Raw genomic sequence first — 11,582 nt, forward strand, 5'->3', positions numbered from 1 at the left:
GTGTGTGTGTGTCTGTGCATGTGTGTGTGTATCTGTGTGTGGCTGTGCGTTTTTGTGTGTCTCTCTGTGTGTCTGTGCGTGCGTGTGTCTGTGTTTTTGTGTGTGTGTCTGTGTCTGTGTGTGTGTCTGTGCGTGTGTGTGTGTGTTTGTGCGCGTGTGTGTGTCTGTGTGTGTGTGTGTGTCTGTGTCCGTGTGTGTGTCTATGCGTGTGTGTTTGCCTGTGTCTCCGTGCGTGTGAGTGTGTGTTTCTGTGTCTCTGTGCGTGTATGTTTGTATGTTTGTGTGTGTGTGTGTGTGTGTGTGTGTGTGTGTGTGTGTGTGACTGAATGACATTTTTGCTGCCTTCGGTGACGGTTTGGATATTTTATTTTGATAACTTTGAGTTTTTTTTTATTCAGTTAGTCTCCATTTGACACTCAAACACACTGACACACATACGTTTAATTACGTACACACACACATATATGCATACATACTTGTGTAGCTTACAACCATACATACGTACAAATGTGTGTGTGTATAGGTGTTCGAATGTATAATACAAATATGGATATACGTAGATATATGTGTGTGTGTATATGTATATCCCTACATGTATATATGTATGTAAGTATATGTGTGTGTATGTATATGTATATACATATATATCACACACATGTATATATGTATGTAAGTATATATATGTGTGTATGTGTGTGTAAGATGTATGTATATGTATGTATACAACTTAGATTGCAATTGGATAAAAAATATACATGTGTGTTTGAGTTAGTATGTGTGTCTTCATATATGCATTTGTATATATACTACACACTTACACACACACACACACACACACACTCACTCACATATCAGTGTGTGCGTTATTGTTTTATCGTACGGTAATCTAAGATGCTATATACACACACATACATACATTCATACATGCATACACTACACACACACAAACACGCACACAAACACACACACACACACACACACACGCACAAACACACACACACGTACACACACACGTACACATATAGCTAACAACTGTTTCTATTTTAAAAGAATTTGTAACCTTATCGTCTGCTGTTTCGCTGACTTTATTTATAAAATGTCGATGAAAGTATAGCATTAGATGGAGAACACTAATAACGAATAGTTTTTAGTGGTCTATAGTAATTGGCAGCATGGTGAATTGTTCTAACCTCTAAAGAATTTCAAGAAGTGATGTGTAGAACTGTGGTAGAGAAAGGAGAAGAAAAGAACGGAAAGAAGGGAAAGTGAGGCAAATATGTTTAGGGTGACTTCATTATGATTATATCTGGTAATCACATGATTAGTGTCGTTCATTGAAGCAAATATATTAACATATTTCTGGGGTTTTTCGGTGTTTCTGTTTTTTTAATATTTTACTGGAACTGAAATATAAAATGATTACGTGAACATTTTATCATACAATTGTAAGACTGAAGAAGTAGGTAATATTATGCATCTGTCTCTTTCGATTTGTTCTGCTGCTGATTAAGCAATCAGGAACATGATAATTCCCGAGTGGAGGTAATCAACAGCTTGACAATTCTAGAACAGAGCAAGTTCTAAGTCCAGTAAGATAATCTCTCTTTTGACGGTACTGCGTCAAGTCTTCATAGAATGGCGTACTTTGGGTCGTTCTGTTCCACATCATTACTTCGTCTTTGCATTCCTTTATCAGAATCCATTTTGTTGTAAGCACTTGAATCTGGTTTCGGATCGAAGATAACTCGCTCCCTACAGATAAGATACACTGCTTTCTATTTCACTTGACGCTGTGAAAAGTGACCGATAGAATAAGTACTAGGCTTACAAAGAATAAGTTCTGGGGTCGATTTGCTCGACTAAAGGCGGTGCTCCAGCATGGCCGAAGTCAAATGACTGAAACAAATAAAAGAGTAAAAGAGAGTAAAGAGTAATAGGGTAGCTTACAGACATTCACAGTACTGTGGCCTATAAACATGCATGACAGTGGGGCCATTTAACATGCTTTATAAGTGCAGCCCAGAAACACGTTTAATATTGGTTTCAAATTTTGGCACAAGGTCAGCAATTTCGGGGAAGGGGACCAAGTTGGTTACACTGACTCCAGTATTCAGCAGGAGCTTATTTTATCGACCACGAAAAGATGAAAGGCAAGGCAAAGTCGACCTCGGCGGAATTTGAACTCAGAACGTAAAGACGAACGAAATACCGTTAAGCATTTTGTCCGGCGTGCTAACGATTCTGTCAGTATACATATCTATACTATTGTGATCAATAATCATGCGGAATACAATAGCGCATACATGAGCATACTTAATACACTGGCCTCTAAGATCACTGAAAATGTAAAAAAAAAAAAGATAGCAGTGTAGAGATCGCTACTAAATGGTATCGTTTCACTGAAGAACCAACGATTCTGTCTCTCTATTGGATCATCAACAATAAGAAGAATTACGTGTCCGTCATACAGAGTAATTATTATGCTTAGGAGCCACACCTTATTGTCTTTCAAGGGAGAAAAAGTAGGACATATTTATGATAAAGCTTGTCTGAAAAGAGGGAGATGTACAAAACAATAGGATGATCGAAGCTGAACGCTGCGGGCAAGCATGGAACAAAACAACAACAGCAACAACAAATTTAAAATAGCTGAAAAGTAATAAATTACGGATTGCGTCGAGTTGACTTGAAACTATTTATAAGAAACGACAAAAAATATTGCCTCGAATCGAAAACACTTTTTTTCTATTGTTATTTTTGAATAGAAGTTGAATAAAAAAAAAAGACTAACAATATTTAGATATACATAATAGAAGTGGTTTTGAAAATCTTGAGATATGAAGGAATCGATAAAAGCGACTGATTCTAAAGGAAGTTAGAGCTAAAGAATAGCATAAGTAAATTAGATTATTAATGAGCAGAGATAAACTGAAATATATAAAACAAAATAAATAGCATAAATCTACTTGTTGTGCCGGTAATTAATTATAGTTTTAATATAATCGTTAGAAAATTAAATTAAGTTAGATGATAGATAGGAAAATGTTTGTAGATTTCAGAGAATTACCACTGGAAATATGATTTTTGACATAATATGCTAACTAATTACACACTCCGGGAATATTTGACAAAATATCTTCACCCAAACAGAAAACAGGAATTATTTCCACCCAACGGGAGAAGGAATCTGCGTAGATGTTAGATGTAATAGAAATGTTAATCAAATCTTTCTCAAAATACAGCTCATTGTTTTAATAAAAAGGACTCTCTGGATAATGTAATCTTAGATACACTGCCTGAAAAACAACACTGGAATGGTCATGGCGTAAAGCCAATACATATCTCCTTCATTCGAATAGCCTTTACTCGGCTGCAGCCATGATGCTTAACTTCTAGTAAAGAAGCAAAAGACCTGAAAATCTGGGGGAAATGGTAGCTGATTATATCGACCCTGGTCAACGGTTTCGTATTTTGATGACCGCCGAAAGGATGATAAGCAAAATGGTTTTCGTCTGAATTTGAACTCAGAAATACCGCCGGGGTCGACTTTGCCTTTCATCCTTTCGGGGCCGATAGAACAAATACCAGTAGAGCCCTTGAATCGATGGAATCGATATAACCCCTCCTCCCCCGCCCCCAAAAAAAACTGCTGTCCTTTAGTAAAATTTGGAAATATTTGTTATAGTTGTTGCTGTTCTGATTATTACTATCAGAATGAAGAATTCGGATTGTTGCAACGATGTTCCCATTACAGATTACCTGCTTCTCCATTCCACAGTAAACCATTTTATCTCATACTGTGTGACAAGATACTTACACTGAATAAGCGATCAAGCTCTTCCATTCGATAATATACATACATATATATATATATATATATATATATATGTGTGTGTGTGTGTGTGTGTGTGTGTGTGTGTGTGTGTGTGTGTGTGTGTGTGTGTGTGTGTGTGTGTGTGTGTGTGTATACAGTCATAATATATATACATATATACATACATTCATTATATAAATATACATATATATATACATACATTCAAAATATATATATATATGCATTCATAATACATATATATATATATATATATATATATATATATATATATATATATATATATATATATATATATATATATATATATATATATATATATAATACATATCTATACACATATCTATACACATATATATACATATGCGTGTGCATATATGTGTGTGAGTGTGTGTGTGTGAGTGTGTTTGTATGTATGTATAATTGATGTTTGTGTGCGCCAAAAAATACATTAATGTAACTATGGTAAGTATTAAATCTTCCTTTTGTTAACGCTTCGTAAAGTTTTCGTCTCCCTGCATTTACATATTTTGTTTATATCTGCATATATTTCGAATAGATATACATCTCTCTGTCACTTCTCTGCGTCTAGGTGTGTGCGTATGTGTATATATGTGTGTGTATACAGCCCATATATGTATGCACTTATTTACGTGTTTGTAATGGCCGGTATTTTCTTTTTGTATAAATATGTATCTAACCAGTTGATACTCAATCACGAATATATATAACTAATAATTTCTATCTACATATTTATGACTAAAATTGTAATAGTGGCGAAACGTTGGATAACAGCATGTGTGCGCCATCTATGTATATCTTTGTATGTATGTATGGGAGAATGCATGCATGTGTGTATGAATATACATATGTGTATGTTTGTGCAAACACACGTATATCTATATATCCACACACACATAAATATATATACATACATACATACATGCATATATATATATATATATATATATATATATATATATATATATATATATATACATATACATATATGCATACATACATAATGTATGAAAGGAATGTACGAACGCTAACATCTATTAAACTCACCAAATACGTTCCGACTCTCACGTCAAACATAGCCACATGATTAACGTTAATGAAACTCCTGCCATTGGTTCTATGGCTCTGGAATCACCATAATCATATAACTGAATTTTTGATGAACCGTCTTCAAGGGCAGGCTTAGAAAGAATTAGATTCACAGATTTCTGGTATTACACAGGCGTCGATCTGTTACAACCGTCCACTTACGAGAGTCGCCAGTACTTCTCAACTTAACCCAAAATGTGATGTTTCTAATGAAAGTGAACCGTTTTTGTTTGACAGGTTATTTTTGCTTGTTTTATGTTTGTTTGTTTGATTTTTTTTTGTCAATTTTAATTCTAATATTTATTCCCAAAAGTTAATATGAGATAGCAGAGTCGTTAGCATGCTAGATGACTAGCTTAGCGTCACATCTCTTCCGGCCTTTTAGGTTTTGAGTTCAAATTCCTCTAATGTCAGCTTTGCCAATTATCCTTTCAGGTTCTGTAAAATAAGAACCAGTAGCAGCAGCAGCGGCAGCAGTTCGAAATAGGAAAGGTTAACAGTAAACTGGGACGAACCAGAATAAAAGATTGCAAAGTAGAGCCAAAGTCTGTCGGTGAGTCTGTTTTCAATATGTCTAAGCTTTCAAATAAGTCGAGACAAATAGATTCTAAGTGTCTGATAAAGAAAACTAAAAGCACAAGAGATGTAAGGTCAAGGTCTGTCGATGGGGGCTCTAACGAGAATATGGATGTTATATTTTAATGTCTCCAAAAGCCGAAGCTAATAAGTACTAATACTACAAGAGAGTAAAAAAACACACCGAAGCAAAATGAGAAGGAAAATGATAAACTTCTTTTGAGGAATCAGGTGTCGTCTGCAAGAAAGAAATGGATGTTTGCAGAAGTAGTGTTATAATATAAATAATAATGTTTAATATAAACAGAGTGATTGGAAAAAATACATTAGCCAGATTTTTCAATGCGACTTGGCTTGATGTAACTGGGCTACTGGAAAAATATTTTCGAGTCATCGTTAACTGTAACATAGCCTTAAGTAGCAATGAATTGTAGGACATTGTGAGAGGAACAATTTTCTTACACCATATTCACTAGATGTGTGGAAAAGGATTTCGTGAAATTTAATAGGGATATTTGTAACACAATATCAATACATGACCTATGTCTGTTTTATTACTTGTGTAAATTAATGTGGACAGTGAAAAGCTGGGCTAAACTAAAATAATTATTGCCAAAATTTACCAATATCAATTGATGAGGTAGCGGGGTTTTAACGAGGACATAAAAATGTGCAGGATTTTTTTTGAGAGGTCACAACAAATAAGATTCGTGTCTGATAGAGGAAAACAAGACGAGAATGAAATTACTTACCCACTAACAAGGCCTTCAGGTATGAATGTTTGTATTTTTGTATTCATCAGTATTGCTGAATAGAAAAATGTTATTGCAACGATGATGTTTATTACTTTAGATGCGGTTGGACTCCTTTGTGCAATTAATTTTATTTCTAAAAAGATACAGAAAGGAGTGGAACAATTCGACTATTTTCAGATACTGTCCTGCTGGTAAAAACATTTGTATGTGTGCGTGTGTATGTGTGTGTGTGTGTGTGTGTGTGTGTGTGTATGTGTGTGTGTGTGTATGTATGTATGTATGTGTGTGTGTGTGTGTGTGTGTGTGTGTGTGTGTGTGTGTGTGTGTGTGTGTGTGTGTGTAAATGGTGCAAAAATATAACAAATGAATATAGAATGCATTAGATTTACGCTCACAAAATAGGAAAGAATAAGGAAATGCCTTTTATATTTCGAGTACAGACTCTTCTTCTGAAAGAAGAAAAAGAAATTGGATGACAAAAACGTACGTGCATACAACCGTCACGATGTGCTGAAATGACCGGAAGAGGAGGTGGAGGTCGTTTTAGTTGTTAGTAGTAAGGTTGTGGGGCAACTGTGAACCTGGCATATGTATCTCTGTACATTCATTTGAGTATGTATGAAGCTAATGTATGCGTGTATATTGTGTGTGTGCACGTGTATGTATGCGTATGTATGTGTACGTATGTATGTGTACGTATGTATGTGTACGTTTGTTTGTACGTGAGCTTGTTTACTGTTTGCTTATATCTGTGTCTATGAGCCTGTTGTATGCGTCATACTAGGTATACGTGTTTGGGTGAGATAGAGGTGACATAGATATGCGTAGGAGTGTGGAAGTGTAGGTGTGTTTTACATTCTTGTTGCTGTGTGTATGCATATAGTTAGCACATTGGGCTGTAATTGAAGTCTGGGTCCTGATGTGCGTGAAATAGATCATATGTATACGAGTATATGTGTGTATGTGTGGTAGCGAGTGTGTGTGTATACTATTGGATTTTTTGTTATACGGTGAAGTGTAGTTGGATATATTATATTGTATGTGTTATTTTTAGGAGACCGCGGGAATGTACGAGGTGGGTGGTGCATGTATGTGTATACTAAGTGGAAACGGTGTGGTTAACTGAAAAGGGTTTGGTATTTTAAACCGTTATGGTTCGAAGTCGGGAAAGAAACAAAATTAATTCTTGCTCCCGACGGAGACTCGAGTTCGTGGGCCTTTGAACAAGGCTAGTCCGGCCACATATGTTGAAGGGTCAAACGGTCAGCCAGGCGTCAGTTTATGGTCATATATCAATGATCACAAACCCAGAGCCACCGAAAAAAAGAATGCTGTTTGTTATTCCATATCCGATAGGGTTCGGCAACAACCCCATTCTTTGTGTCGAGACGAACGTTCGTTCTCAGCTTCCAAATAACGATCGCACGGGTTTTCCAATGAGTTTTATACATAATGCATGTATAACAAATTTTTGGCTTTTCTTTTAATATTTTTATTTTCATTTCATTCTTATTTATTAATTTTGTGTTCGTGCGTGAGAGCAAATGAGAATGCGAACTTTAGCGCAATTTCTGTGGTCCGTGTGTGTTTCACAACACGTATATATGTGTGAGTTGAGGAACGTGTACGGATGTGCGTGTATGAGTGAATGTGTGTGCGTGCATGCAGATGAGAACATTCCATCCGTTAGCACAGCTTCTATTGTTCGTGTGTGTTTTGTGTCTTTACGTGTGTGTGCGTGCGTGAGAGTATGAATATGTACCTGTGTGTGTGTGTGTGTGTGTGTGTGTGTGTGTGTGTACGCGTGCGTAAGTGTCTATTTGTGTTTCAGTAATCTTGTGTGCTTGTGTGTGTGTGTATGCCTATGCCCTTATTATCCATATATATGTTTATGTGTTTGTAGCGATGAGCTGTGTGAATCTGCTGCTGACAACCTTTTGATTGCAGTCAATGACCTGACCAAACAATCGTATTCTCCCTCTTTCTTAACCTGGACATTTCTTCCATTCAAAACCGCCTCCCTTGGTGCTTTATTTCTCTTTCTTCCCAACTCGCAATCTCCCAAATTTTCGTCTTCTCTTTGTTTCAACACTGTTTTATTTCTGGCCACTCTTATTTTCTATCGTTCTCTTCTGTTTCAACCATTAGCCATTGTTCATATCTGTTGATCAGGTTTCAGTCAGATATTGTCCGTGCATGCATAAATCCCAGGTTCTCCATTACTTAGATCGCTCACCTGGATATCAGCTAAAATAGATTTCCAATCACTCTCCCTCCCCAACTCCTTCGAATACATATCACTTCTCCTCCCAATCTTCGAACTCCCCCAACTACCACCAACTCTTCGACTATATCCGTTTCTGCTTTATGGACATCTAACTCGTTTTACCCTTCTCGGAAGTCAACAACCTTAATGGCTTCAACGCCCACAACACTTCTTGGTTCTCACAATCACACGGATGACCACGGTGCAGAAAACGAATTTTTCACAGCCCCTAATTTTGCACAAAAACCAATTTCATATTATTTCCCATGCATCTCTTGGGTCGTCGGAGCATTTTCATACTCGGATTGTCCATCACATATCCAGATACTACACAAAACAACCCACCCATTGGACACTAAAAGTTCAAATCAGCTGCTGCTTGTTCGGAGTTCTACTATACCTATAACAACTACATACATACGGCAATACTCATGCTTCATCTCAATCTATCAGAAACAACTAAACGGGTGACTGAAAGCATCGTCAAAGAATAAGCTTCGCACAATCAAAATGCACAGCTTAAACTTATCTTTTGAGCTGGTTGGCTCTTCTGCTTTTTATCCCTTTGGGTCTCAAATTTGTAAAAGATCTCTTCAATTTTTTTTGTTGCAAACATGGCGTCGGTTTACACAATAGAGGTAGCAGGTGACTCACAAAGAAAGGTGCAGCACATGAAACGGGACGGAGAACGATTCTCAAGCGTTGTGAGTTCAAAGTCCAAGTAATTATGCCACTGCTAGAGCAGCAAACGATAGAACAGGAACAACAACTACTACTACCACCACCACCACCATCAATACTACTACTACTACATTGATAAAAGCATCAACAACAACAGCAGCAGCAGCAGCAACGGTTACTAAGATGGCATTCTGCTCCTAGAAGGGGAGGTGTGTTTTCACTAGAGCGACTGTCGAATCCTTGCAGGAGTTTTAATAGCTCATCACCGGAGACGGCTACGAAAGTGCATGTAGAAATGGGTCCTTGCGATATATGGCAGGAGATCGAACACATATCAAGGTAGTTCAGTGGTGTCGAGGTTCTATTTAAGACCGAGACACTAGCAGTAAAACATTCAGTGGTCACTCGCCTTAATTATTTGGGAAGACGAGCAGTAAAAGTAACAATGACAGAGTTGCTTTCAGAATTAGATCTCTGGTGGATATTGGCATGTATAGTGTTGTAGGGAAGCGTTACATGACTGGATGTGAATAGAACGATGAAAAGCCTGAGCATATGGAAAGTATCCCAAACATCACATACAACATACAATTTGAAGTCATCCATAGGCCAAAAATGGTTTACTATCCCCCTATGGAGTGTGTTCTTCTGGCTTAGCATATCAGTTAAAGGTTTTAACGCAAAATAAAAGGAGCTGAAAGATAATGTGGTTTGATTTTGTCCATTTGATACTTAGGTCGTTATCTGCAGAACATTTTTCATTTGCTTATTTACTTCGTTTGTATATTATAACATGTATTAGTAGTAGTAGTAATTGTAATTATTATTAGTTACTACTAATGCTTCCAGAATCCACGTTTATGGAATAATTTCTAAGCCACCTGGTAACCAACATATGCTATACTCAAACCCTTGTTCCTCATTCTACAGTCTTTGATTATGGCTTTATTGATCAGTAATTGATTCTTTGCAGCCATGCAACCTTAGCAACACCCTTATACTCTTCGAGAAGTTTGTTAATTCGTCCAAATATTTATTTTTCCTCGCGTTGTTATTGCAGAAAAGAGGTTATGAGTCATTAGGATTTAATGTTTACTGATTTTTTAGTCATGGAAACGAAGATGGTTTTCTCTTCAGGTTTGTGTCTGATTCGTTGATATGAAGAATCTTGTTCGTGGTGATGACTTCGGGAATCATAATTCTTCAACTTGCAGTTTTTGCTGCATTTAATTTCTATTTTCTTTTTACCAAGCTCTTGAAGCTAATACTGTCATTTTTCATACCAACAGAATATGATTTAACGAAGATCCCTTTTTTCAGCCGTTCTTTGATTTCGGATTTTCTTTCTACGTTGTAGTTCAGTAGTGTTTGTCTCTACTCTCGTTCTCTTATTGAGTTCATTAAAGAGTGAGAGTCAAGTATCTCTTATTTTCTCTATCTTTCTCTGTATATTTCATCACTATTTTGTTTTCTTGGGTTTGGGTATACTTCCTCCTCTTCCTTCTCCTGTATATGTAGATCAAAGGGAGTAATCCCTGCTTTCTTTCGGAGCAACAATGGCAGCTACATGTACAATGTTAATTTGATTACATTGGCGTTCATGTTCGTTTTCATTAAGTCCTTCATAGCTTCGCCATTTTTATTGTTGTTGCTTCATTTTTGTAGCTTTTTTATTTTTGCTCAACACATTCGTTGGTCCACAGGAATAGTTATTGCTTTAATTGTTTTCGCCTTACGATTGTCATGTTCATGTTTGCAGCTTTATAATCACCAATTCTTGAATATTCTTCATATTCCATTTTATTTATATTTTTGTTTGAGCTGTATAGGTTTCTCTTTTTTTTTTTAACCAATATTCCGCAGTTTTTCTGGAGTTTGGTTTCATTATTGGTTTCGTTTTTGGCTTTGCATTCCATCTTTTTATTCGTGTTATTCCTATCCCTCAGGATATATTTCTCATAGTTTCTATGTTTATTACTTCTTACTTGTATTTTCATTATGTATTCTTTCAATTCTTGTATTTTTATTCCTAATACTTTTTGACTTTGATGAAGTATCTTGGCTTGTTACTTAATCCGTGGAGGTTCAATATTATGTTCAGATCCGGGTTATTTGTTCTTCAAATTTTACACGAATGCATTACCGCAGTATAATCTACGCATACTTTCTTGGTCACTTTTTTTAGCAATCTTCATCATTTAGCCTCATCATTACCATCATATTACCATTCCAGTCGAGACAGACTTCACAATTCCTCTCCTGTGTTACCACGATAAGATTTCGCACACACACCCAGTTGCTGAAGGTGTCATTCAGATAGAAAAGCATACAGTTTTTCCTAGCAACCAATCAAGAACCTCCA

The sequence above is a fragment of the Octopus bimaculoides genome, chromosome 13 (assembly GCF_046866305.1).
Source record: "Octopus bimaculoides isolate indiv1 chromosome 13, ASM4686630v1, whole genome shotgun sequence".
Classification (NCBI taxonomy): Eukaryota; Metazoa; Mollusca; class Cephalopoda; order Octopoda; family Octopodidae; genus Octopus; species Octopus bimaculoides.